At 40.9% G+C, this 26,112-nt stretch overlaps 1 protein-coding gene across 18 annotated transcripts in view; it reads left to right on the top strand.

Annotated features, from left to right (window-relative positions):
- The window catches only part of APBB2 (amyloid beta precursor protein binding family B member 2), a 452,510-nt gene that overhangs the window by 393,728 nt on the left and 32,670 nt on the right, over positions 1 to 26,112 (top strand). The window contains exon 1 of one of the 18 annotated variants that reach the window (XM_077136719.1): positions 18,964 to 19,089. The exons of the other annotated variants lie outside the window; for them this stretch is intronic. The gene's annotated coding sequence lies outside the window, so the exon portion shown is untranslated. Of the gene's footprint in view, positions 1 to 18,963; positions 19,090 to 26,112 lie in introns of those variants that run through there. 18 annotated transcript variants of the gene reach the window in all.

Raw genomic sequence — 26,112 nt, 5'->3', positions numbered from 1 at the left:
CCAACTTTTAACATTTTGTCACATTTGTAATATCATTCCATCTATAGCAATCTGTTGTATATATCATATCTATCATCTATATATCTTTTTTAATTTATTAAACATACCAACATACAAACACCAACACTCTTACCATATGATCATTCCATTCTTGATATCTAATCAATAACTCGCAATATCGTCACATAGTTGTATATTCATCATCATGATCATTTCTTAGAACTTTTGCATCAATTCAGAAAAAGAAATAAGAAGAAACAGAAAAAATTCATACATAGCATACCCCTTACCCCTCCCATTCATTGATCACTAGCATTTCAATCTACTAATTTTTTTTTTTTTTTTTTAACATGGGCAGGCACCGGGGATCGAACCCGGGTCCTCTGGCATGGCAGGCAAGCATTCTTGCCTGCTGAGCCACTGTGGCCTGCCCTCTACTAAATTTATTTTAATATTTGTTCCCCCATTACTTATTTATTTTTAATCCATGTGTTTACTCATCTGTCCATACCGTAAACAAAAGGAGCATCAGACACAAGGTTTTCACAATCACACAGCCACATTGTGAAAGCTATATCATTATACATTCATCTTCAAGAGACATGGCTACTGGAACACAGCTCTACATTTTCAGACACTTCCCCCCAGCCTCTCCAATATACCTTAGCTAAAAAGGTGATATCTGTATAATATTTAAGAATAACCTCGAGGATAACCTCTCGACTGAAATCTCTCAGCCATTGACACTTTATTTTGTCTCATTTCTCTCTTCCCCCTTTTGGTCAAGAAGGTTTTCTCAATCCCTTGATGCTGAGTTGGGTTGACTTTTATAAAAGGAATTTATTAAGTTATAGTTTATTGTTGTAAGGCCATAAAATGTCCAAATTAAGGCATCCACAGAAAGATACCATGATTCAAGAAAGGCCAGTGTCTGTCACATGGGAAGGATGTAGCTGGCGTCACTGGTCCTTGTTCCTGGTTCCATTGCTTCCACCTTCTGATGCCAGTGGTTTCCTCTCTAAGCATCTGTGGACCTTCACTTAGCTCCTCTGGGACACAACTCTGGGTTCTGACTTGTTTAGTATCTCATGGGAAGGCACATTGTGATGTCTGCTGGGCTCTGAATAACCAAACATCCATGTCCAAGCATCTGTTCTCTCTTTTGGCACTCCAAGCATCTCCATATGTCTGTGTCTCTGTCAGCTCTGAAGCAAACTTGTGTCTTCTCCAAAATGTCCCCCCCTTTTAAAGGACTCCTGTGAAATAATCAAGACCCATCTTGGTGGGTGGAGTTACATCTCCAAGATCAAAAGGTCATGCTCACAGCTGGGTGTGTCACATCGCCATGGAAACAATCCAATCAAAGTTACCACCCTAAACGATAGGTCTGTCCCCATGAGATTGGATTCGAAAAGAAAATAGGGCTTTTCTGGAGTACATAACAATTTCAAACCAGCAGAGTCAAAGCCTGTTGAAACAACAGCTATCTAGAGTAGAGCATTACCGGCCCTGGTGGCAGAAGGAAAAAGATGAAGAAGCATATACTGACTCTTCAGACTTGGAAATGACATCACTTTTGCTCATGTTTCATCAAACCATGTTAAATGGCCAAGCCTGATATCAAGGGATGGGGGAATATCCTCGTTCCCTAGGCGCAGCCAAATATTCAGAAAGAACAACCACTCTAGTGTCCTCTGATTGCTTTCATCTCTGAACTCACATAAATTTTATTGGTACTTAGTCTTTTCAACCTTGTGTTGTTACTTAATGTTATGGATGTGTCTGTCTACCCAGTTAGCTTGTGAATTCCTTGACAGCCAGCACCGTGTCTTGTACTTCCTTATATGTGACTCAATATGATGCTATTAGATGCTTAAAAATACTTTAGATTATATGAGGGAGAGAGTAAAGGGAGAATAATCAGAATTGTTTGCATATTTCAGTATAATGCTTTATAGTTGACTAAAGGCCTGTGTACATAATATTTATTTATATTATGCCCCTTTTACAGATAAGTAAACTGAGACCAGAACTTTTATATGAGTTGCTCACTGTTGTACAAAAGAAGTATTGACCTATGCTTGAATACATGAATTCTGAATTTTGGACTAGTGGGTCTCCTATTCTTCTAAGTAGTTAATGTGGACACTCCAATTTTTGTGTGTGCTGAGGATCACACAGGGGAGTGGAGAAAAGAGTCTCTTTAAGAAAAGAAGTTGAGAGGTATATCTCCTAATATTTGTATAAGTCAGCAAAGCTGAGGGGTGAATAGCAGCAGCTCCTACCTTGTATTCAGCAGGTCATGGTAATGGGCTCCGCTCTGCTACCCCAGTTCTTTTCTCCCCTGCTCTGCTACTCCATCTTCCTCACTTAGCTCTCTCTCCTCTCTTTGTGGCACAGTTTATATGATATCTTGGAAGGACTTTGGAGGCATATACATCCCCAGTGGATTCCTGACTCTGCCCCTCAATGTCTGTGTGAGTGTGGGCAAGTTACTGACTTACTCTGACCTTCAGTCCCCTCTTGTATAGAGATGGAAGCTTTAGAACCTGCTGTGTGATAATAAATGAGAGAGGGTCTGGCCTGGCCACTTGGCCCCCAATGGACACTGAGTTGCAAACTCTGTCCCTCCAACTGTCCTGTGCTTCACTCAGGCTCTCCCTCATCTGCATCCTCAGTGGTGGACATTTTGGGCTGGAGACAAAGGTTACTGCCCATTGAGATTCCTAGAGCACCACCCTCCAGCTGTTTTCCCCAGTGAACTTAAAGATATCCAGTGTTTATTACATAATTAATCATTCCTTTCTAGAAGGGTTATTTCATTTCATGGGTTAGCAGTTTATTGCCAGAGAACTATGTCTTTCCCCAAAATGATATGTAACGGGACTTGGCTATCTAAGTTTTTAGACACCTTGAATGTTTTTTCTTTCTGCCACTTAAACTTAAAGGAAGTATGATGCATATTCATTTGCATTTTGTTCATTTCAAGAGATATACATGCACTCAATGGGGTGACTGTGACATTCTTTGATCTCATAGTGTTACCACTTGTAAAGACACATAGAGAACCTTTTAAATGCCAGTAAATCTTAGTATAATGGTAATAAGTCTATGAAGAAAAATAAACACATTTAAGTGCCAGAGGAACAAATGCAAAAAGTATAAACCCAGAAAAATCATACTGTTTTTTTATGGCTTCATGCACATTCATTGCTGCCTTTGGGATCTAGGATTCTGGCCCCTTGGACATTTGCCTTACTTTTAAGAAATTTTTATTCTAAGCCTAGGTTAGTAAGTAAGGATTATCTTACTTGCCATCTCTGCTCTGATGACAGTAGGAACCTGGACTGCTGAGTTGAGAACCATGAGGCCAAAACCACAGTTGGTGAGGAGTTATTTAATCTATTAGTTAGTCATGTCAACCATGAACATGGAGAAAGAGGGCAGAGGAATGACACAGCACGATTATTGAACAAGTAATTATTGGAATGGACTTCATTTGGGCCCTAAACAGTCAGATTGCCCCCAGAGTCACTGGTTAATAACTTTTATACAGAAAGTGAAATACTAAAAAATATTGTCAAATCTTGAATGTTCTGAATATCTAACTTCACTTCTGTGTTTGTAACTTCTTGATAAATATCTATTGAAGGCATAAAGGGAGGAGAGGGTTGTTTCCTAGGAAACTATGATTGGGCTTGCAAAGGGAAATTTTGCTTTGAGGAACTGACTGTGAATCAGCAGGGCTCTGGGGTTGGAGCTGTCCCCAGCACAAAGGGGTCAGTAGCGTTCAGGATGACCAAGAGCAACCTGTACATTCCTTAGTGGGGAAACAGCATAAATGCAGTGTTCCAATTAAATCTTTAAAGCATCTGCACCATTTAACAACAGACACAGAGTGCTGACAACAATGTGGTCTTCGATGTCCCAGCCAGCTGCCTCCATCGAGTGGAATTATTCTGCTTTAGCATTCGGTTGTCTTTGCCCTAAAACCGGGGCGTACATTCATGCTTAGAAACTCGTGGAGTCTAATTCTGTTTTTATTGTGCCATTTTAATAACTCAACTTTAAAATATCTTGAGTGGTTAATTAATAAACAGATATAAAATTAGGCCTTGTGCTAAGTATATGTCACTTTGTGCTGATGTGAATACTGTGAGATACAGATTCATAAACATCTGTTGAATAGTGGCATAATTTTGGAACTACATTGATAATTTCTAATTACAATGGGAAATAGGATAAAAGCTTATCTTTTTAATAACATCTCTGAAGAAATTTTCTAAGGAAAACAGAGAAGGAGAAAGGAAATATAAATAAGAGAATAATCTTCATAAAGTTCCTTCAAGTGCTATGGTAATTTGTATTTATGCGCAAACTCTTAAGTACTTTTATCATCCCCTGTGAGATACCACTTGGCCAAATAATCAAGTTCTGTTTTTATTCTTAAGATATTCACCCTCACGACATTGTGAATATAATTAACATCACTGAATTATATGCATGAAAGTAGTTAAAATGGGAGATATTATGTTGCATGCATATGTATGTGTGTGTGTGTGTGTGTGTGTGTGTGTGTAGCTACAGTTAAAAAAAATTTTAAACATCATCTAGGGCAGTGTGATGGTGGCTCAGCAGGCAGAATTCTTGCCTGCCATGCTGGAGACCTGGGTTTCGTTCCCAGTGCCTACCCATGTAAAAAATAAATCAATAAATAAAATAAAAATAAATATCATATAGATCATCATAAACACTAACTATTTGAATAAATGAAATAAAAATAAGGGAAAATAAAATTTAAATGTTCATTTGATTATATATATGAATACATGCATATATACACACACACATATTTATATCTGCATTGAAAGTAAATTCTACAGTTCTGACTTAATTTTTCTGCTGGAGATTACTCAGTGACATAACTTAAAACTTTGGGCTTGCTCACACAAAGTTTGCTCCAAAAAGGAAAGGAACTGCCATGCAGGAGACCCAGGTTTGTTTCCTGGCCCATCCATCCACCCCCAAAAAAACCAAAAAGGAAAGGAAATGTATTGGCAGATGCTTCATTTGGGGAAGTTGATGGGCTGGAGCTATTAAGTGTCTCCTATAAAGCTGTGGGCTTTAAGTCATTTCTTCATTGAATCTTCACCACAGACCATTGTGTCAAAGAGGGGGCTAATGATCAGAAAGGTTAAATAATTTACTCAAGATCATACAACAAGCAAGCGACCAAAATGGAATTTGAACCCAGGCCACCTGTACATGCGGTGTTCTTGCTTTTCTTTTTGTTTACTACACCACTGGAGGGAATGAAATGGATTTTTAAGGTTTGACCCTCAGCTCTGCCTCTCACTGTATATGTGTTCTTGGGCAAGTTACTAAACCCCTGTCTGCACCTCACTTTTCTTGTCAGATGATAGCATTGCCTACCTCCTGAGAGTAAGTGGGTTACTTCTTGTCGAGGATTGAGAACAGCATCTGGCAGGTACATAGGTAAATACACTAGGCCTTTTGCCTTTCTTCTCTTCTCCGCCCTTCCCCTACTGGCCTCTGATCACTGCAGCCTGTGTTTCCAGCCTCTGCCTGTGTTCAACCAGTGGGAGGCACTGGAGGCTGGAGGAAAGAAAAGCCAGGTTACCTCCCCCATGTTTCACTCTCATCCTGGGTGATGTTGCCCACAGCAGCTGTACCTCCTCATGGTTCCCACCACCTCTGCATAGCCCCACCATGGCTTTGGCTCCTCCAGATACCCCTGACCCCAGGTCCTCCATCCTGGAGGTGGTAGATGGCTTCTCTGAGAGCCCCACTGTCCCCTATTCGCTTTTCAACTCTTCCATCACTCCTGTCGCCACTATCAGAGTAGTTTTTGCTTTCCTGGCTGTGCTCTGTCCGAAATACACTATGTAAGCATTTATTTTCATTATTGTCATCATGGTCTCATAGACTTTAGAGGAAGCTCTGAAGGAAACTGACATAGGAGGTGAAGTAAATTAACCAAGACCCCACATTAGTGGGTAACATACTTCAGCACAAAACCATTTTCACTAAATCTCTGCTCCTAACAGCCTTTGGATGAGCTGGTATCTTCAATCCTAGTAAGTCTGAGTTTATAATTTATTGCCCAAGGACTCCTTTTCTTTTGGACCCTCCTTTTGAAGGGTTTGCTTGGACTTATGTTGTGTGTACAGCCACCCTAACAGCCAGTGATTGCTTTTAGGGTAATTGATATACTTTTTGAGTTGAGACTGGCTTCAGAACTCATAGAGTTCCATCATAGTGTGGATTGGGAGGTGTTAAAGTCTTCGACTATAAATAACAGAAACCAATTTGAGCAATCTTTAGCAAAAGGTAGTCTGGTTGTCTTCTGGAAGGCTATGGCAGGGTTGTGGCCATGCCTTGAGAACAGACCAGGATTCTGAAGTAGTGTAAGGTTGCATGTCTGTCTTTCATCTGTATTCTTAGCTTTATCTTTTCTCTGCCTCTTAGGTCATGTGGTAGAAAATAACCCTGTACATCCTTATCCAGCCAGCCTTAACATTACAGTCTTTTAATTTCAAATTTGCAAGGAAAAGACTCTAACCCAGTTTAGGCCAGGTGCCCAACGTGGTCTACATTAGCTAGCCAGACTTATCTCATACAAAATGTCAACCAGGGGGCTCGCTTTTGCCATCTGGATTGGGGTGAAGTATTTCCCAGAAAATGGGGCCAAGACAGACAAGCTAACATCTCGTTTCAAGATATAAAACAGCCTAATTAATAATCATATGGGTATCAGCTGCCATGTTTGGGGGCCTACAATTTGCAAGGCATTGTGATGGTTACATTATTTGTCTGACTTTGTGTGTTTCATTTTGTTAATTTTAGTCCTCGCAACAACTTTATAAGACAGGTTAAATATATCAACTCGAGTGGCAGCACTGGTTAGTTACTGCTGATCAAAGGTTATACTTAGTGGTTAAGTATATCTTCTATTGACAGAAAGAGAAAAGTGAGGTAAGGATAAATCAAGGTAGCATATTACATGTATAAGAAATATACTTTAAAATAAGAGGTCCTTGGTGATTACTTTAGTTTACCAGAGCTGCTGTCACAAATACCACAAATTGATTTTGGCTTAAACAGAAATTTATTAGCACACAGTTTTGCAGCTAGAAGAAGTCCCAACTCAAGATCAGCAAGGCTTGCTTTCTCCCCAAACCTGTTGCTTTCTGGTCTTAGGGGTTCTTGGTTTTTCTGCCTCCTGTCACATGACAATGTCCTCTCCTTTCTTGCTACTGTGACTTCCCATTTTCTCTTTATAAAGCCTCCAGTAATCCAGATTGTGGCCTATCCTGCTGCATTGTCACATTTTAACTAAAAACAACACCTTCAAGCCCTATTACAATGGGTTCACATCACACCCATGGGAATGATGATTAAGATTAAGGATGTGTTTATTGGCGTATGTAATTCAGCCTGCCACAGTTGCTAAAATAATAAAATGGCTCCTTAGTTGTTAAAAGATTTGGTCTAACCCCGATTTCTTAAAAATTAGGAATTTTGCTTGAGGTAAATGGTTTAGTTACTTCGTGAAAGTTCCATCAGTTTATAAAGCGATTCAAGGTTTAGAATTATTGATAGAGTCTTCTGAACTATATCAGGAATCTTTAAATATATTTTCCATTCAATTAATTGGTTGCATGAATTCATTTAATTTATACTCAGTGCACTCAGAACTCTTCGAAGTAGTCTTTGAGCTGTAAGCATTCACTTCTCTTCTTTTGACTAATCCTGACATATTTCACATATTGTATTTTTCTAAAATTCTAAAATAGGATTGCTTACTGTTAAAATTGGCCGCTGATTTGTGTCCCTAAAGAGAAAATCATAAAACTTGCTTAAATGATAGAGTGTCTCCTCTTTTCCTCAAAAAGTTTCTTACATGGATAGATAAAGCAGAATCCATGGCCTAGAAAGCCAGTGATTCCCAAACTTAAAGGCACATCAGAATCAGCTATAGAATATTTGAGAACACAGATTGCTGTGTTTTAAAAAAGTTTCTGATTCAGCAGGTCCCAGGTAGGGCCTGAGAATTTGCATTTTGAACACATTTCCAAGAGATGTTGATTCTACTGGTCTGTGAACTATACTTTGAGAACTACTGCTCCAGGCTGAAGAGAAAATTTGCTGGCAATAGGCATGGATGCCTTTAGTCTTTGTAGCTTTGAGAGAAGGCTCAGTTTGGAATATATGAGTTTCCTTTCTTTAGGGGCAAAAGATAATACACAGAGGATTTACCATTGTGATAATGAAGCTTAAACTTTAGGATCCCTTTCCTGGCCCTGGAGGAGGCCTAACAATGTGTTCATGTGGTTATTTGTTTTTATAAAATTAGCAAAAATAAGATATGTTTGTATTCATTTTATTAAAGAGGGTCCCCATAATTGCCTATGCTTTAGGTTCCACTATACCTGGACACCAGCCTTCTGGTATTTAATTAATATAATTAACTAATGTATGCATCACAGCTTGTTATGAAGAGAGGTTGTTGTAGCTTAAGCAATGTCTAAGTGTCAGCGATAAGGGTACATGGGGACATTGTCTCAGAGGACATGAGCTTCATATGTGAACCTTCTGTGGAACTTGCTTTAATTGAATGAGCTCAGTGGAGCATTGAAGCAGATGAGAATATAAGTTGATCTTAACCTGCCTACTGTTTTAGTTTGCTTAACTGCCAAAAGCAGATACCATAAAATATATTTGCTTTAACTATAGGAATTTATTGGCTTACAAGCTTACAGCTTTAAGGCTGAGAAAAATGTCCAAATCAAGGCATTATCAGGCAATGCTTTCCTCCCAAAGACTGGCTGTTGGCAATCCTGGACTTCTCAGTCAAATGGCAAGGCACGTGGCAGCGTCTACTGGTCTTTTCCTTCTCTTCTGGGTTTCATTGCTTTCAGCTTCTTCTGTGGTTTTCGTCCTTGTCTTAATTTCATTCTCCCATAAAGGACTCCACTAGAATAAGTGTGTCACTACTCTTTTTTTTTTTTTGGCGATCCTACTTGACAAAATATCCTACTTCTGTTGGGTCCACACCCACAGGAATGGATTAACTTTATTCTTTTCTGCGGTATATACAGCTTCAAACCATTGCACATACTAAATGATCAGCTTGCTGGGTGTGAGCTATCAACTTATTTGTGACAAGAGCAAGAGATTTGGGAATGAGAAGGATTCAAGTTCTAGCTTCACCTCTCACAGTTAAGTTCACTCATGCTGTCTGAATCTATTCCATCTTTAAAAAGGGGGTGGTAATAATAAAAATGGCAGCTAAGAAGGGCTGATAGGGTGATATAATGACATGACAGATATGGAAAATGCCCTGGAAGTATAAAATGCTACACAAGTGTTAGTAATTAGTAGTTATACAATGTTACACAGTAGTTCACTAATGGTTCATATTAAGAGAATGACTAAAAGGCATTTCTGCCAGATCAACAGTCGACAAAGTTTTCCTGTAAAGGACCACATAGTAAATATTTTAGACTTTGCAGGTTATTGGGTCTCTGTTTTAGTGACTCAATTCTGTAATTGTTAGGAAAAGCAGCCATAGACAAGATATAAATGAATGGTTGTGGCTGTGTTCCAATTAAACTTAATATACAAAAACAGGCTCAACTATGCCAGGTGATATACCAAAATTGATCCAGAATGACAATGTCTTTTGCAACTAGGAAGTTCCCATTGAACCTGAAGATAAAATTAATATGGGTGAATATAAATGATGTTTTTATTTGAATTCAACACCAAGGAATCAAAATACTGGCAGCTTTTATTTGCTTTCATTTCTATTGTCTCTTGGTGTAACTGATATCTCTTTGGGGGATGAGACCACAAAGGTGGAACGAAGAAGGCAAAGTAGGGGAGAAGGAGGCTGCCAGGTTAGGAACAAACAGTCAAGGGTCAAAACACCAGCTTTTTACCCTTCCTGGCTCTAGAAATGGCAATAACAGGGTAAATTGCTGTTTATAATCTCCCTTGAGATTCAGCCTCAGCTGCAAGCTCCTGAGAATGAAGTTTTGTGACAAAGATACACACACACAAACACACACAAGAAATTAAAGTGCTTTTATTTTGTTGTCTCCTGATTATTTTTTAAAGATCACTGATGTGTTCTGGTCTGTGAACATGAAAAACAGATAAATCAAAGGAGTTTTAGCAAACCTATTACGACAGTTGCCTCTATAGCTTAAAAGGGAAGTTAATCACGAACCATGAATAAAGCTGCTATAAATATTCATGTACAGGTTTTTGTGTGAACATAAGTTTTCATTTATCTTGGGTAAATACCTTGGACTGGGATTGTTGGATTATATTGTCGAGTGAGTTTCTGTATGGTGTGTCAGTGGGAACACAGGCTCAGGCATAACAAAGACTTTTCAGCAAATGACTGGTTTATTACTTACATAGCACAGGCAGTCTGAGAAAGAGCAGGGGAAGAGATCCCTTTGCAACCAGTCTCCTAGGGAGACCAACTGTTCAGGTCAGAGTCAGTAGATGGCCACTCCACACAGCTCATTTCACATCAGAGGAGCCAGACCCCTGTGCTACCTGAGAGTGGGTATTTTTGCCACAGAATGAGGGGGCCCTGCCACTGAGCAAAAACCATTTATCAGATACATTTGTGCAGAGTTCCCACCCTAAAAAGCAACTGAAGCTGCTTTTTCCCAATTTCAGGTTCAAGATACAGTCAGGCCTTTCCACAAAACGGAATGTCTTTCCCTAGCAGCAAAGTGGAAACATTGAAACATCTACACACAAAGAAAAGGAGAGCATAGGCAGGGGCTGGGAAATGGCCGCTGAGCGTGTCCTTGACTTCCCTAGCATATGCTAAGGCTGTGTTTAATTTTTTAAGAAATTCCAAACTGCTTTTCAGAGTATCAGCACCATTTTGCATTCGTATCAGCAGTGTACGGGAGTTCCAATTGCTTAGCATTCTTACCATTACTGGATAGAGCCAAGTCTTTTTTTGTTGTTATTTTAGCATTCTAAAATATGTGAAGTAGTATCTTATTATGCTCTTAACAGGCCTTTTCATAATGACTAATGATGTTGAGCATCTTTTCATGTGCTTATTTGACAACCATATATCTTCTTTGGTGAAGTGTCTGTTCAAATTTTGGTCCATTTAAAAAAAAATCAGGTTGTTTGGTTTTCTTATTATGAGATTTCCTTCATAATTGCCCCGAATTGGAAACAATGCAAATATCTATCAACTGATAAGTGGTTAAACAAACCATGTGCATCCATACCCTGGAATTCTACTCAGGAATATAGAGGAACAAATTACTATTACACCCAGCAATTATACAAAGTGAAAGAGTTGGGATTCAAAATGCTATATACCAAAAAGACCATTTATATGACATTCTGGAAATGACAAAATGATAGGGACAGAAATCAGATCAGTGGTGGACTAGAGGTAGGGGGAAATATCATTTTTTGTTCAAGAACTTCTCTTGGTTTCCTTTTCTTCACTCTACCAGCCCCCACCCGCTTTCCCACTTCCCCTACTACCACCTTCCCATCCATGGATTTAGTATCAGTTTTGGCTTGAATTTCTAATGCAGAAAAACAGAATGATTTTTTTTAGAGTTTTAATTGTGCAATTTGCCAGACAGTAGACATTTGCTTGGCCCTTCATTTTCATTTCTGAGTAGGCACAAAGACTGTGTGATTTTGCTTTATCCTCACACTTTCTACTCTTCTGCATCTCCCAGAAATTCTGTTTTCCAGTGGGAGAGCAAGCCAGGGGGGTTGTAGTAAGGAGATAGTTGAGTGGATGCATTTTAAAAATTGAATGTGCTGTTCTATTGAGGGTAATGATTTATGCTCACCCGCACATCCAGCTGTTGGTAACATGGGGAAGTGATGGGGAGGGAGGCGTGTCAGATCTTTCTGTAGTGCAGTGAGTGCCAGGTAGTTGCCCAAGGTCCTAGGTCTAGTGAGAGGTTTTTTTCTGCTGAATATTGCATAAAGAAAATGAGCTATGTTCCCTGCTTAGGGCTTGGAAATCTCTTCCACTTACAAAGATTTTTGTTGTGCACATTTATTATAAATAGCCTTTGCATTTTGTAGGGCAGAACGAGAAGGCTCCAGGCCATTGGGCATGAGAATTTTTTTTCCTTTCAAATTTCTTGTTAAGAGTAGAGATACTGTAGTAAAACCTGGAGGCCTGGGCAGGCCATGGTGGCTCAGCAGGTAAGAGTGCTTGCCTGACATGCCCGAGGACCTGGGTTCGATTCCTGGTGCCTGTCCATGTAAACAAATAAAAATAAAAAAATAAAAAAAAAAAACCTGGAGGCCTTTCAGAATAAAGGTTATATCATTATATGATTGCAAGCAAAGCTTCCACCGAACCTGATGAGCTTTGTTAAATGGTGAGGTTCTTCTTTTACAAATATAAATTATGGATTGCAAGAGCAATCATCAGATACATGGTGGTTTAAAATATGTTGGGAAATATTGGGTTTCATTATCCCAGTTCTTTGTAGTTCTTGAGTTTGAATTTCCTTTTTCGTTGTTTGTCCTTGTGGCCAAAGGATATGTATTTTGTATCTGGGTCCCTACTAACCAAAGTGGAGTTCCTGCCCCAAAGCATCAGCATCCCCTGGGAGCTTGTTAGAAATGCAGGCCCCACCCCAGACCTACTCAGTCAGAATCTGCATTTTAATATATCCCCAGGTGTAATATTTGCACATTGAAGTTTGGATAGCACTGATCTAGTTCAAGTTTCTGCCCAAACCTCCCTGCCTGCCCCATTGACAGTAAGCTTATTAGGATCAGGTGTAATCCTCAGAAATGGACCCCTGGTAAATGATTCTGATGTCCATATAGGAGTGAGTGTGAGTGCATGACCCTTTGCTACGAATGAACTCAATTTATTAAGTGCTCAGAGCTGGGTTGGCGCTATAGATACAAAACAAATAATGCCGGGTTACCGCCTTTGGGGAGCTCAGAGTATAGTGGGGGCTCAGAGAGCTACAGCCTCATTGTCTTTATCTGTGTCATTTGACTTCCTTCACGCACATAAAGTACCAGTCCCCCTTCTCTGGAAGCAGTACAGATCCCCCCAGTGTGCTGCCCACCTGCATCCACATCACCAGGGTTGGGAGGGTAGCACTTCTGTGAAAAAAGTAAGGAGTCTACTCCAGACCTACCAAATCACACTCTAAGGGTGAGCCACCAATATGCATATTATAATTTGAGGACCACTGACCTGGGTCTGCTTTGATATCTTCTATGATGAGCAATGTAATAAGAAGGGATGATTAAATACCTCTCACATATTTAAGGATCATTCCGGGCTTTTGTTATCCTAAATTCAGTATTCAAAGTAGTCACTGGATTAAAAGCTCCTTTTTTCTTGGCTGAAGTAATATTAGGATTTTTTTGTGGCTGATATTTAAGGATAGTTAAAATTCATACAGATATTTTTCTAGGAGCATATTAAAATGCCTTGTTCCATAATGAGTTAACAGCATGAACATTATTATGACAACCTCAATGACTTTCTTGTTTAATCTTTATACTCACCTAACCCAACAAATTGAAATTGGGTTATGGTTGTTGCACATTATGGCAATTATTATCCAGTTTAAATGCAGGTCTGAAGGAAATAAAATTGATTTTTCTATGCTACTTGGGGACATCATCATAGGCTATTAGTATGCTGGTGGAATTCTCGGTTAGGTTTGTATAGGGGAGAGAAAGATTGGTGGGGTTTTTAAAAACGTTCTTAATGTATTATATAAATTGTAATATTTCATTCTAATTAGGAAGTCAGATGACTTTTAAAAGTTTGATGATCTACTTCCATATTTGTATTTAAAGCATGTCAGGTTTTTAAAGTGGGTAATAATTTTGAGGAATGTTTTTCTTTTTAGAGAAAGGAAAAGAAATAATAGAGTGGCCTTCCATTATAATACTATTACTACAGTAACAGCTACATTATTTATCAGAGAATGAGCTATAATACAAACCAGAATTTCACAGATAAATGAATCTGTCTTTCTATAGAACCAAACCTTTTTTAAAAAAAAATTGTCTTCATTCTGCATATACCTTTTGCACACCTGCTGTGTGCAGGCACCAGATTTGATGTCAGGGTATGGAGTTGATCTAACATGGGTCACAAAAGCAGTTGTATTGCAGTACTAGTGACTGCTGCTAAAGTAGAGCAGTGAGCCAGAGAACACAAAGGCAAGAATGACAGACGCTGGGGAAAGGCTTCATGGAAGAGGCAACATTTGATGTGGATCTTGACTCATAAGTAAGAGTTTGCAGAATGGAAATTTAGTTTTAAAATTGTAAAGGCATAACATGGTAAAACATGCTCATTAAAAATACCTATAGAAAAATCATGGATTTATCAAATTTAATAATTACTAATTATTAAGCACTTCTTATATGCCAGGAAATGTGTTTGGTGTTGAAAATACAATGAGGAGCCAAATCAGACTGGATTGCATGCATATGAAACTCATCATTAAGTAGAGGAGACATCAGTGGTTATCCAAGTATATGTTGCCAGACTGTGTCAAAGGCTCTGAAGGTAACATTAGAGATGCTTTGAGGGGGGATGCTACCAGTTAGAAAGATTTTCCCAAGAAAGTGATGTTTGGACTGAGATGCAAAGAATGAGAAGAATTAACCAGGTGACCAGTGCAGAAAATAGCATTTCAGGAGGAAGCAGTGCAAAGGCTCTGAGGTGGGAAGTAGCTGGGCCTCTTCCAGGAACTGGAAGAAAATTGATGCATCTGGAGCAGAAAGAGGAGAGAATGCGACTACAGAGAAGGCTAGAAAAAAAGAGGGGACCAGATCCCAGGTGTCCGCATAGACCCAGAAAATGATTGTGGACTTGATCTTTGGAGCACTGGAAAGCCATTGTCAGGCTTCGTTTTTTCCCAATTTTTCTACTGGGCAGTAGGCCCCACTTCCCTCTCATAAGATTAAAAATGTTTTTCAGTAGGGAGGGGACTAGAACCTGGGCAGCCAAACTGAGGAATGTTCACTAGATCTCTGTCTCTTAAAACAGCCCCACATTTTTAAAAAACTATTAATATACAAACTGTGATGGCTTGGAATTACATCTCCCAGAAAAGCAAGTTCTTAATCTTAATCCATTCCTGTGGGTGGGAACCCACTGTAAATAGGACCTTTTGATGTGTTTACTTCAATTAAGGTGTAGCCCAACCTTTGGTTGGGCTTTTTTTAACAAAGATTTTAAAGCAGGAGTTCAGAGCAATGAGATCAGATTCGGGATTTGTGTTTAAAGGGACACATAGTATGGCTACTGTGAGAAAGGTTGGTTGGGGAACAGCAGTGGAAGCAGAGAAATTTAGGAGATACTGGAACCACTGCAATGGGAGAAGCTGGGTGATGGCAATGGAGTTGGCGAGTGCTTTAGGTGGTAGAGTTAGCAGGACTTGTTGAGGGATAGATGAGGAGGGAGAAGGAGGATGGAGAGAGGTGTCAAGCATGATGTATCTACTAGCAGACCCTCATTTATCACATGTGCTGTCACAAATAGGTATCTGCCAGCCCCATCTCATGCATACTTCCACCCTGCTATATAGTAAGAGAATCAGATAACTGAACTCACTAGAATTATGTCCAAGGAAAGAGAGGCAGCCTCTGAGTGAGCAATAGGTGTAATCCTGTGAAATCAGTTCAGGTCTCTGGTTTTAGTGATGTTTGTTCTGGAGGCTGAACCCCGCCTTCCCCACCACCTCCACACCACCCACCACTACGACCATCCCACCACTCCTTCCAGTCTGGGCTGTGTTCTGGGCAGTTGCTGTTACCAGAGCAGTTCATTCAAATAACTCTTCTAAATAACTGAGGAATTATTGGTCATATATTAAGATACACAACAATTGAAATCATACCCCTCCCAAAAGATGACTGTTAAACAGAAAAACCTAATATAAAATTGTGAGCACAGATCCTGGCACTAAAAGGAGTTTAGTAAATGTTAAACAAGTGAATTGGTGTTTATACTGATTTGAAACTATGTACCCCAGAAAAGACATGTCCTTTTAATCTTAATCCAATCTTGGGGAAGCAAGCCTATTGTAAGGTGGGATGTTTGATTAGGCTGTTTCTTTGGAGATGTGACCTACCCAATTACAGGTGTGATTTTTTTTTAATTAGATTATTTCTGTGGCATTGTGGCCCTGCCCATTCAAGGTGAGTCTCAGTTCACTGGAATTCTTTTTTTTTTTTTTTTTTTTGTCATCTGCTAGCTTTCTCTCCTGGCTTCCTGCTTCATGAAGCTCCCCAGGAGACATTTTCCTTCTTCATCTCCAAAGGTTGCTGGCTGGTGGACTCTGCTTCTCATGGCTATGTCATTCTGCTCTGCTCTCTCTGAATCTCCTTCACTCTCCAAAATGTTTCCTCTTTTATAAGACTCCAGAAACTTCTCAAGACCCACCCAAATGGGTGGAGCATCTTGAATGTATTTAGCAGTTTTTTAGCCTTTATTTCTTTGAATATTCTCTGCTCCTTTCTCTCTTCTCTTTCAGGGAATCCCACAATTCCCATATTGATAAGCCTGATGGTGTCCCACTGGTCTCTCAGGCTGTGTTCACTTTTCTTCATTCTTATTTCTTCTTCTCTGACTGAATGATTTCCAGTTGTCTTATCTACAAGTTCACTAATTCTTCTGCCAGTGCAGTCTGCTGTTGAATCCCTTAAGGGAATTTTTAATTTCTGTTACTGTGGTCTTCAGCTCTATGTGTTTCCTTTTCATATTTCTTTCTTTCTATTGATATTCTGTTTATGTTCATCTTTCATTTTTCTTTAGTTCTTTGTCATGTTTTTCTTTAGCTCTTGGGACATATTTAGGACCATTTTTCAAAGTTTTGTCTGGAATGTCCCAGGTCTGATCCTCCTCATTGATGGTTTCTAATGTTTTAGTCTTCTCCTTCACCTGGGCCATCACTTCCTGTTTCTTTGTGTGTTTTGTAACTTTTGTTGAAACCTGGAAATTTTGTTATTTTAATGTGTTATCATTAGAATTTAGACTCTGTAATGTCTGTCTTAAACTCCAGCTGGTATCATGTCAAAGCTTTCTTGAAAGCCAGGAGCTAACATCAACAAAAAAAGAATAAGGAAAAAAAGAAAACTTTTTTCCCAGTCTTTGCAGATTGATTGACCTATGTAGTCACATTCACAGGGCTTGTCCATATAAAAAGTTTAGAGAATAGCTCAAGGCCAAAGTTGGGAGCCTCTGATACTTTCTGCCTAGGTGTGTGGCTCTAGAACTCCCACCCCCAACTCCCACCCTCTACCTGGAGAGAAATGTTTCCTAGAAAACAGCTTCTTCCTGGTCCAGGCACTGTGCTGTTATGTTCCACAGCCAGCAAACCCTTACCCCAGGCAGCACAACTTGACTGCTTTCCCCCAACATTCTATAGGAGAGTTCTGTGGGCTGCCTTCTAAAGGTAGGGCCAGTTCTGGGACAGTGAGATCCTCAGGCCACCACTAGACAGATTGGACCAGCATACATGTTCCACTATTCTAGGTCCCTCCATAACAGGGCCCAGGATCTGCACAGGGAGCACAGGCAGGGAACTGGCGAGGGGGGGTGGTAGGCCAGCCCGGGCACCATGAGATCCTACTGCTTCTAAATAGACTTTTCCTTGCTTTGGTGCTCCCCCTGTTACTCTGCAGTACTTTAACTGTTTTCTGGAGCTTTGAGAAGGCTGTTCCTGCCAGTTCCTGCTGGTTCATAGCTTATGTGAGTGAGGGAGGCCTGAAGCTTCTCACTCTTCCATCTTGACTGGGGCAGGCTGTTTAATCCTTTTTAAAAACATGAACATTAAAAAGAGTTTCCACAGGTGGTTCAGTGGTAGAATGCTCACCTTCCCTGTGGGAGACCTGGGTTTGATTCCCAGACCATGCACCTAAAAAAAAAAAAAAAAAAAAAAAAAGTTTCCAGTACAGTTTTGATGTGTTTTACTAGACCCCCAAACCTCCTAGTTGCATACTTCCTTGATTTTCCATGTATATTTCATATTTTGTTTTTTTCCCTCAAAAGGAGAGTTGGGACTCTGAAGATAGCTGAAAACCTGGCTAATGCCCCTGCTTCTTTCATTTTGTTAGTTGTTCAGATAGCTTGTTCTGTTGCCCAAAAGTAGAGAGGAGGTACTTTCAGTATGTAAGAATACAGTCAGCATAATAAAGCAAGAGACCCCAGGTTTTCCTTTCAAACTGTTTTGGCCAGTGTCATTCAGCCAATTAAACAGTATTCTGCCTTCATTTATAGGAGGGAGGAGGCTCCCTGCTAGAGATGGTGATGTTAGGGTGCAAAAGTCATCTTGGCTTCAAGTGGGCTTTAAAGGAAAGGTACCTTAAGAGAGGTGAGATCGAAAAAGGGATTACAGGGGTGGACTACTGCTTAAGTACTTTGTAGAAGCTGGCAGGTAATCCGTGAAAAATAACTTTCAGCTCAGTTCAAAATTTGCTACCTCTTGAAATACAGTTATTCTAATTTATCAAAGTACAGTATACTTTCTGCTTTGTCGTGGAATGGCAAAAGCTTTCTGGCTGTCGGTTGCGCCTCCTTCCCCTACCCCTCACTCCACACCCACACAAAATAGACAGAATCATACTTAAAACCAGAAACACAGCCCCAATGCATCAACTTTCTAAAAAGGTCTGCAAGAAAAATGAGACTAGAATGAACTTCTCAAGTCCCGGGAGCGCAAAAAGGGACATTTATCACCGAAAGGAGGATATACTGGCGGGGGAGCAGGGTTGGCTCTGTTTGCTCGCAGCTGGAGCACCTGGCGGGAACGAGGTGGAGGCGGGGCTAGGCCGCTGCCCGCGCGCCTCCAGGCAGCCAATGGGCGGCGGCGGGGGGAGGAGCGTGCAGGCCGGGCGCCGGGAGGCGGGCGCCGCTGGCTTCAACTTGAGACTAAAGAGACGCGCCGCTGCTTTTGGAAGCGACAGCTACCGGGCCGGCTGGTGCAGGAACTCTCAGCCTGGTGCCAGCGCCGCGGGCGACGTCCCCGCCCAGCGCCGGCGGAGCGGGAGACTAAGGTGAGGAACTTGGGCGGGGGTGGCGCGCCTTTGTCTGCAGGTGCGTGCCGGGGTAACCGGCTGTGAGTCCGCGCTTAGCTGGCGGGAGCCCGGCGGGACAAAGGCTGCGCCCTCCCTTCCTGGGAGTCGGCGCTTAGCGAGATGCCAGGTCGTGGGCGGCCACGGCGGTGAGGAGGGGGCCTTCTGCCGCCTCGTAGAGGGAAGAGTGCGGGTTGCCTGAGGCGGGGGAGTGGGGACGTGGGGGCCTGGGAAGGGGTCCTTTGATCCCAGTTTGGCAGCGCGGAAAGCCGTTCGGTGGCGGGCCATTGATGCCCTGCCTGCCCTGGACCTTTCCGATTGTGACCGGTGCAATACAATTGAGTAAATAAGTGCATTCATCTCACATGGCCCCTTGCGAATCCACGTTTATGTCTTATTGTCTATAAAAGAGTGAAAAATATTGCAGGATCTTGGTAATCCAGTTTTGGGATTAAAAGCAGTATCCTTCGGGGTAAAAAGACTTTTACATTTTCATATAATTTTAGTTACGTGATTTAGAATATTGCTCTTTCACGTGGAAAAATGTCTCAAATTACCTAAATGTAGTAAAGCCTCCAACTTAGGTGCCTTCTGTTCTCTTGGCATTGAAAAAGAAGTAGGATTTTTGTTTTGTTTTGTTTAGGATAAATGAAATTTATTTAAATGGTGCTTAAATGCTTGATTGGATTATCATGGGCTCTGCGTTTTCTATTATCAGTTCTCCTGTACCGGTATTGTAACCAGGCGTGTGTATCAATTCCCTAATTAATGTGTAGCTGTGAATCTTTATTACTGCCTTGGGTGGGAGAAGGTGGAGGAAGAGGCATTCCTGGTACTCGGTTTCTTTCTTTTGGTAACTGCAGCTGCAAGCCTGGCTTTGCCTTATTTCATGAATGGTGTTTTCTTTCTGCTTTCCTCACAATGTACTTGTTTTGGTTTTCGTAGTACAGGTATATTGAGTAGCTGGTACCTCCTCCAACACAAAAGCAATTTGTAAGCTTTCTCCCCAAAGTTCAGATCTTTGCTACCATTTTTATTTGTTATTTACTTTCTGAAAGGAATTATTCTCGAGGCCTTTCTCAAGAAGAATGTATTGTTAGAAAAACTACCCTAAATCTGTGTTTGTAAATGGTATCTGTGAATCTGACACAATTATCAGTGGCTGTGTTGTCTGAAATGGGATGTGAATTAAAGTTTGATGAGAAGAGAGACTTTGCACAAAGCACCAAAACATTTGTCATCAAAGAAGTCACTGTTGTTCTTAGCTCAGAGTAGAGTGAGGCTCTGAGTGCAGACCTTTGCCATGTGCTGGTGAGTTCTGTCATTCCAGCAGGTCCTAGCTTTTGAGCAATTGGAATAACTTAACAAGTCTTTATTGACCACCTGCCACGTGCTAGGTGTTGGCACTGATGATTAAGTGGCAAACACGATGGGTACTTCCTGCCCTCTTGGAGCTGGTATAGGGCCTGTTTCAGTTCCTCTGAACTGAAGCATGACTGGGAAGCAGTGTGAAAGGGCTTTGCTGTCGGCTGCTGCCCTGGAGGCCAGCCCAAGGCTCTAGGAACAAACAGGGAGAGCCCACATGGCCTCGATCCAAAAGTGAGGGTATTGGTCAGACCAGGGGGTCCATCTGCCCCAGATCCTCCCATTGGACTTGAGGGGAGTGCCATAAAAGTGTTCTGGGACTGCCAACCTGAGAGGTGGTATCCCAAAGGCTGCAGCTTCTCTTTACTAATCACTTGGAGTTGGTCTTCGTGACCAGCTCATCTTTATCACCACTCTTGGTTAATGACCCCCAAGTGTGGTCCTGTCTATCTTGATCATGAACACCTCACCAAGCAACACTGATGAGGGATCAAGGAGGGCCTGAAGCTGAATTCTCGATAGTGGCATTCTTACTTTTGTTTTAAAACTATCAGTCTCACAGTCTTACCTCATCTTGTCCAACCCCTCATGGATGGGACCAAGAGGCAGCCCCATCCTAGGTGGTGACATTAGATCTGGGCTTGAAAACTGAGAAGATGCCAGCCATGTGGGGAACAGATAGGACTCTCCGAAGATGAAGAGCACGCAGCATGTTCAGATATCCAAGAGGAGCCAGGCAGGAGCAAAGAGGACGGTGGAATGTGCTGGGGGTCAAAGAGGTAGGTGGGAACAGCATCACATAGGATTTTTTGGTCAGGGTTGAAGGGTTTGGGTTTTATTTTTGTTTTCATGGGAAGTCTTTAAAGGGTAACCAGGGGAGTACCATGATCTAACATGCGTCATAAAAAAGATCTCAGTGAATGCTGTAATGGGAATGGATGTCGGAGCAGGAGTGGAAGCTGGGGACCAGTTAGCAAGTCATGGTAGTGGTGGAGGAGATAGAGAGAAGTGGTGGATTGAGGAAATGGTTTGGAGGTTAAACTGGCAGAAACGACTGTAGAAAATGAAGGAAGAAGAATAATATAGGGCCACACATAGATTTTTGGTTTTCGTTGTTTGTTTCTGTTGGAAATAAACATTAATAGGAATGACTATTAAGAACAAAGTTATTAAGCAGTAGAGCAACGCATTCTAAATTTATGTTGTGTTGAGACTGACTTCATTTTGTTCTGCAGTGTGGAGGAGAAGACATGCCCAGTGGAATGTTGTACACTGGCTGATTTTCCAAGAAATTTTCACTGTTCAGAACCCTAACTTTCCTTCTCAACTGATTATCAGACATATGAATATTTTCTTTGACTGGCATAAAAATAAAGAAAGAATGCAAGTATGAAAGAATACAGATTTAAGGCTTAATCTGTATGGAATTACTCTACCTTTGCTCTGTAGTTTTGTAAGAAACCATTGATAATTACATTTAAAGTTATTTATTTCACATGCAGCATCCCCTGTAGTTCCTGTAACAATTGATATTCTTCCATAAATAAAACATGTTCCATATGTATTTTAAATAAAAAATAATAAACTTCTTCATAATGTAGAAAATTCACTAAGCTGTTTGTGAGCTAGAGAAGTCATTTCTTTGTATCTGTAAGGTAGAGAAATGAAACACTCAATTTTTGATGGAATTTTTTGCCCATGTCTACCTTTAAAATTATGAACTTGAAGGTTTATAATGTCTTTGTTGAGGAATGTTGGTTTTGAAACCAACTTTGGTCTGATTTTGCAAAAAATATTCCTTCTGCAGTTCATATTTTGTACAGATAGGAAAGGGCAGGAGTCACTGGGACTGCCAGCCTTTCTGATCTGGAAGCCTGGACTGTTACCCTAGAACATGTATGCCTGTCTGGGAATGAATAAATTATGACAGCTGAAATAATTATAACAGAGAAAAGCAGCTAGAGAGAGCACAGTTGACAACTGGGACTGATTTGGCCTTATTCTGTCATGTCAAAGCATGCATCTGTTTAGCTTCTGGTATGTTCTGGATCTTTTTTTAAAAATTTTTTTTCTTCCTCCCACCACTTTCCCCCTCCCCAACATTCTAAGAAGAGTTGTAGCCTGGTAGTGACCTTTTGAAATAAAATGGCTAGGCTAGGAGCAAAGATCCAAGTGATGTTGTTTCACATGTTGGGCATCCATGTCAGGTTTCAGTTGAGCAAAGGATTTCTTGGCTCTAAAGAATTTGCAAATTGGAGAAGTCCTTATTCCTACGTCTAGGTGGAATAACATCTAACTGGCCCTGAGCTTTGAATTTGTAACCTGCAACAAGGCTCATTCCACCATCTCAGTCAGCTGCACAGGACCATGCTTGGTGTCATGCTCTCCTGTCACCATCTTGTAGTTCCTAATTTTTTAACAGGGGCCTCCCATTTTTACATTACATTGTACCCTCAGCAAATTATTTAGCCTGGTCCTGATCTCAGTGTTAGTCCACATTGTTGTACACCTGAATGAAATTGTCATCTAAAGCATGGATCAGAAACATTTTCTTTAAAGGCCAGATTGTAAATGTTTTAGGCTTTATAAGTTATGAGTCACAAGTACTCATACTCAGTTCTGCCATTTCAACATGAAAGCAGCCATAGACAATATGTAAACGAATGGGTGTGAGAGACGATATGTAAACAAATGAGTGTGGCTGTTTTCCAGTGAAACCTTATTACAGGAAACAGGCGAATGGTTGGGTTTGACCCATGGGCCATAGCTTGCTGACCCCTTATCCAGAGGACCAGCATTGAACCTGTGATGAGATTTGAAATAGAGACCTTGTCTTTGGAAGTAAGAAGTCTCAAGTCACCTTCTGTTTTCGAAGTAGTCAGCTTTGTGGTGTCCTGAAAACTAGTCCCTAAAGAGAATTCCTCAAGAAAGTTAAGCTGTTACGGGTGTTTACCATGCAAAGGCTGATCGTTCAAACAACCCCACACCCGACCTTCTACTTGAAGTTGGTATGTTTATTCTGTTTGTGAAATATGAACAATGAAAGTGTGGCAAACTCAAGCAGTAAGGATAGGATGTTACAGTGCTGAGATTGTGGATTTGTTTTAAAGATTTTTTTATATTCAATGGGAAAAAAAAGATGCTAGAACAAGGAGGCTAGCTACCTATAAAAAGTAACCTTGATGAATAGAAAGAATGTATGTTCTTTCAAATCAGATCAAGAGATGAACTCCTGCTAAGATCCTGTAGTCACCCCTGGGGGTGGAAACGTGGGGGAACCTTGTGGATGCCTCACATCTCAGCCCTTCCGTGCAGACTGCGTGTATGGGAGTGTGTTGCCTTGGGCTGAGTGATAAGCAAAGGTGTATTTCTCTTAGAGTACAAGTATAAAGAAACTTACCTGAGGCATCAGTAAATCTTGACAGAAATCAATATAACAAGAGAAATTTATATATTGATTTCCTTAGGAGCTGAGGAGCCGTTTTTCATTTAGACAAATGTCCCCAAGCAGAAATCTAGTTAGGGGCTCTGGAAACATTATTGTGGTGTCTGCTGGAGATGATCAGAGTATAGATTCGCTTTCCTTTCAGATATAGCAGAAGAGATTAATAATCTCACAATTAGCCTCCTTCCCATTCCAATGAAAGATATGTTTTATTAACATTGTTTCATCTGATATAAAAACAGAGTATGAACTAAAGTCATCTTTAAAGTGCCATCAGTAATAAACACAGGAGAAAAATCTAACCAGCTCCCCGTTATCGGTGACAAATCATACCCTTAGGTTCTTACTACTCTCATCAGGAATAAGGGGGAAAGTCCTCTGTTTGCCCTATTTATTTCTTTATTCATTCATTCAGAAATGTTTATTCAAGAACCTATTATATGCCTGGCATTCGCTCCTGGATGCTGATGAAGATAAAGTGGTGAGTGAACAAAGCGGAAAGTTTCCTGCCCCCATGGATTTTCCTTCTTTTGGGGGAGAGGGAAGGGCAAACAATTAATGAATAAGCGAGGGTGGTTTTACATGTAGCTGTGAGTATTGACAGTGACTGGGTGGTCAGGAGGGGTCTTTGGAGGACCCAGGTCCAGGCATAGAAAACAGTAAGGCCAGTTTTCCAGGGCAGAAACAGACTTGTATTTCTGAGCAGGTGATCCCAGTGTGGCTGGAGGAAGTGACAGCAAAGAGATATAGGCAGGGAGTTGGGGTGGGGGGTGCGGTTGTAAGCAGAGGAGGCAGCAGGGTAAGGGGCTGCTATATAAAATCCATCAGCCTTTGCCTGGTAATTTTATTTGCACCAAAATACAGCACTTAATTATTGTCAAATCCAGCAGTGGTGGAGCCAAAAGTCCAGTGGAGGTGAATAGAGAAGGGGAGAGCCAAGGCCATCTCTCTCCAGCATGAGGTGGGGTCCAGAGGAGAGCTGATTAATCGGGAGGGAAGGAGGGAAAGTCAGGTGCCAGGTGCCCCAAAACCACATGGCAAGGAGGAAGAGATGGCTTGGATGACCTGAACCTGTGCTCCATTTGTAGCTCCGTAGCTTGCCATCAATTAGTCTTCCTAGGGTTGATGTCTACTTGTGTTTACGTATTATTGAGTCTGCAGAATATCAGGAATGCTTGTATCTAGACAGAAGCTTCCAAAATTCAAAAGAAGGCCAAATGTTATGATCTTTTGTGTTAGCTGCACTAGTACTTTTCATCTAGACATAAAAATGGAGATTGGCTATACAGGGATAAGTGCAAATCCCGTTGAAAATTTAGAATTTGATTTAAGAATATGCCTTACCCAGAACAGACCCTCCAGGTGGCTAGGTGCATGGAATTTAAGAGAATTTACTCGCAGGCTCTTGGTGGATTTAACTAGATGCCTTATTTACACCTGCTAATGGTTTGTGCCCTGAGCCGCACTTCCTGTGTGGGAACCACTTCACCACTATGGAGAGCTGTTGTCTTCTGTACTCTGCTACAAACTCTTTAACAAATCCCTTGTCAGGTAAGAGCCTCCAGAGTGTCAGATATTAGATTCTCTATTTTTATTTTACTGTCTACTTTCAGGAAGCAAGCTAGCCCATTGGTTCACAAATCAGGCCAAATTTATGTATTTTAATCCTTTTTCATTTGATTATAGCCTAAACTGTATACCCTAAAACCATAGCATGGCATGAGTTATTTCTCACTTGAGAGCTAAGGTGTGTGTGTTTTCCTTTCTCAAATATTCAGAGAAGCATTTTTTTTACAGTAATACAGCACAGATGAAAGCTGAAGCTTATTAATTCTTGATGTCTTTTAAAGATGGACATTTAAAAAAATACTAATTTCCTAGTTGCTTTTAACGGTGCTATTTTCCCTCTGTAGTAAGCTGAGGCATAACTATTGTGTCTTCTCTTCAGAAGCATGAGAAAGTCCTTTGTTTAGAAGAGTGTGCCTTGAATTTCAATAACCTTAAGCCTCTTTGAATCCTCAGCTTCACACATCCCTAGAGTGGCTGGGAACACTCACTTCTGCGTTCCCTCTGTGTGCACTGTGTGCGCTGGTGAGCAGGGACAGGGAGGTAGCAAAGGAAAATTACGTTGGAAAGTAAAACACCTTTGGTGACGGGCGCATGTTTCTGTAGCCGGTTGGTCTTCGGGAGGAGGG

This window comes from Tamandua tetradactyla, chromosome 19, assembly GCF_023851605.1.
Source record: "Tamandua tetradactyla isolate mTamTet1 chromosome 19, mTamTet1.pri, whole genome shotgun sequence".
Taxonomy (NCBI): Eukaryota; Metazoa; Chordata; class Mammalia; order Pilosa; family Myrmecophagidae; genus Tamandua; species Tamandua tetradactyla.
The sequence above is the reverse complement of the archived record's forward strand: the minus strand, read 5'-3'. Positions and strand labels throughout refer to the sequence as shown.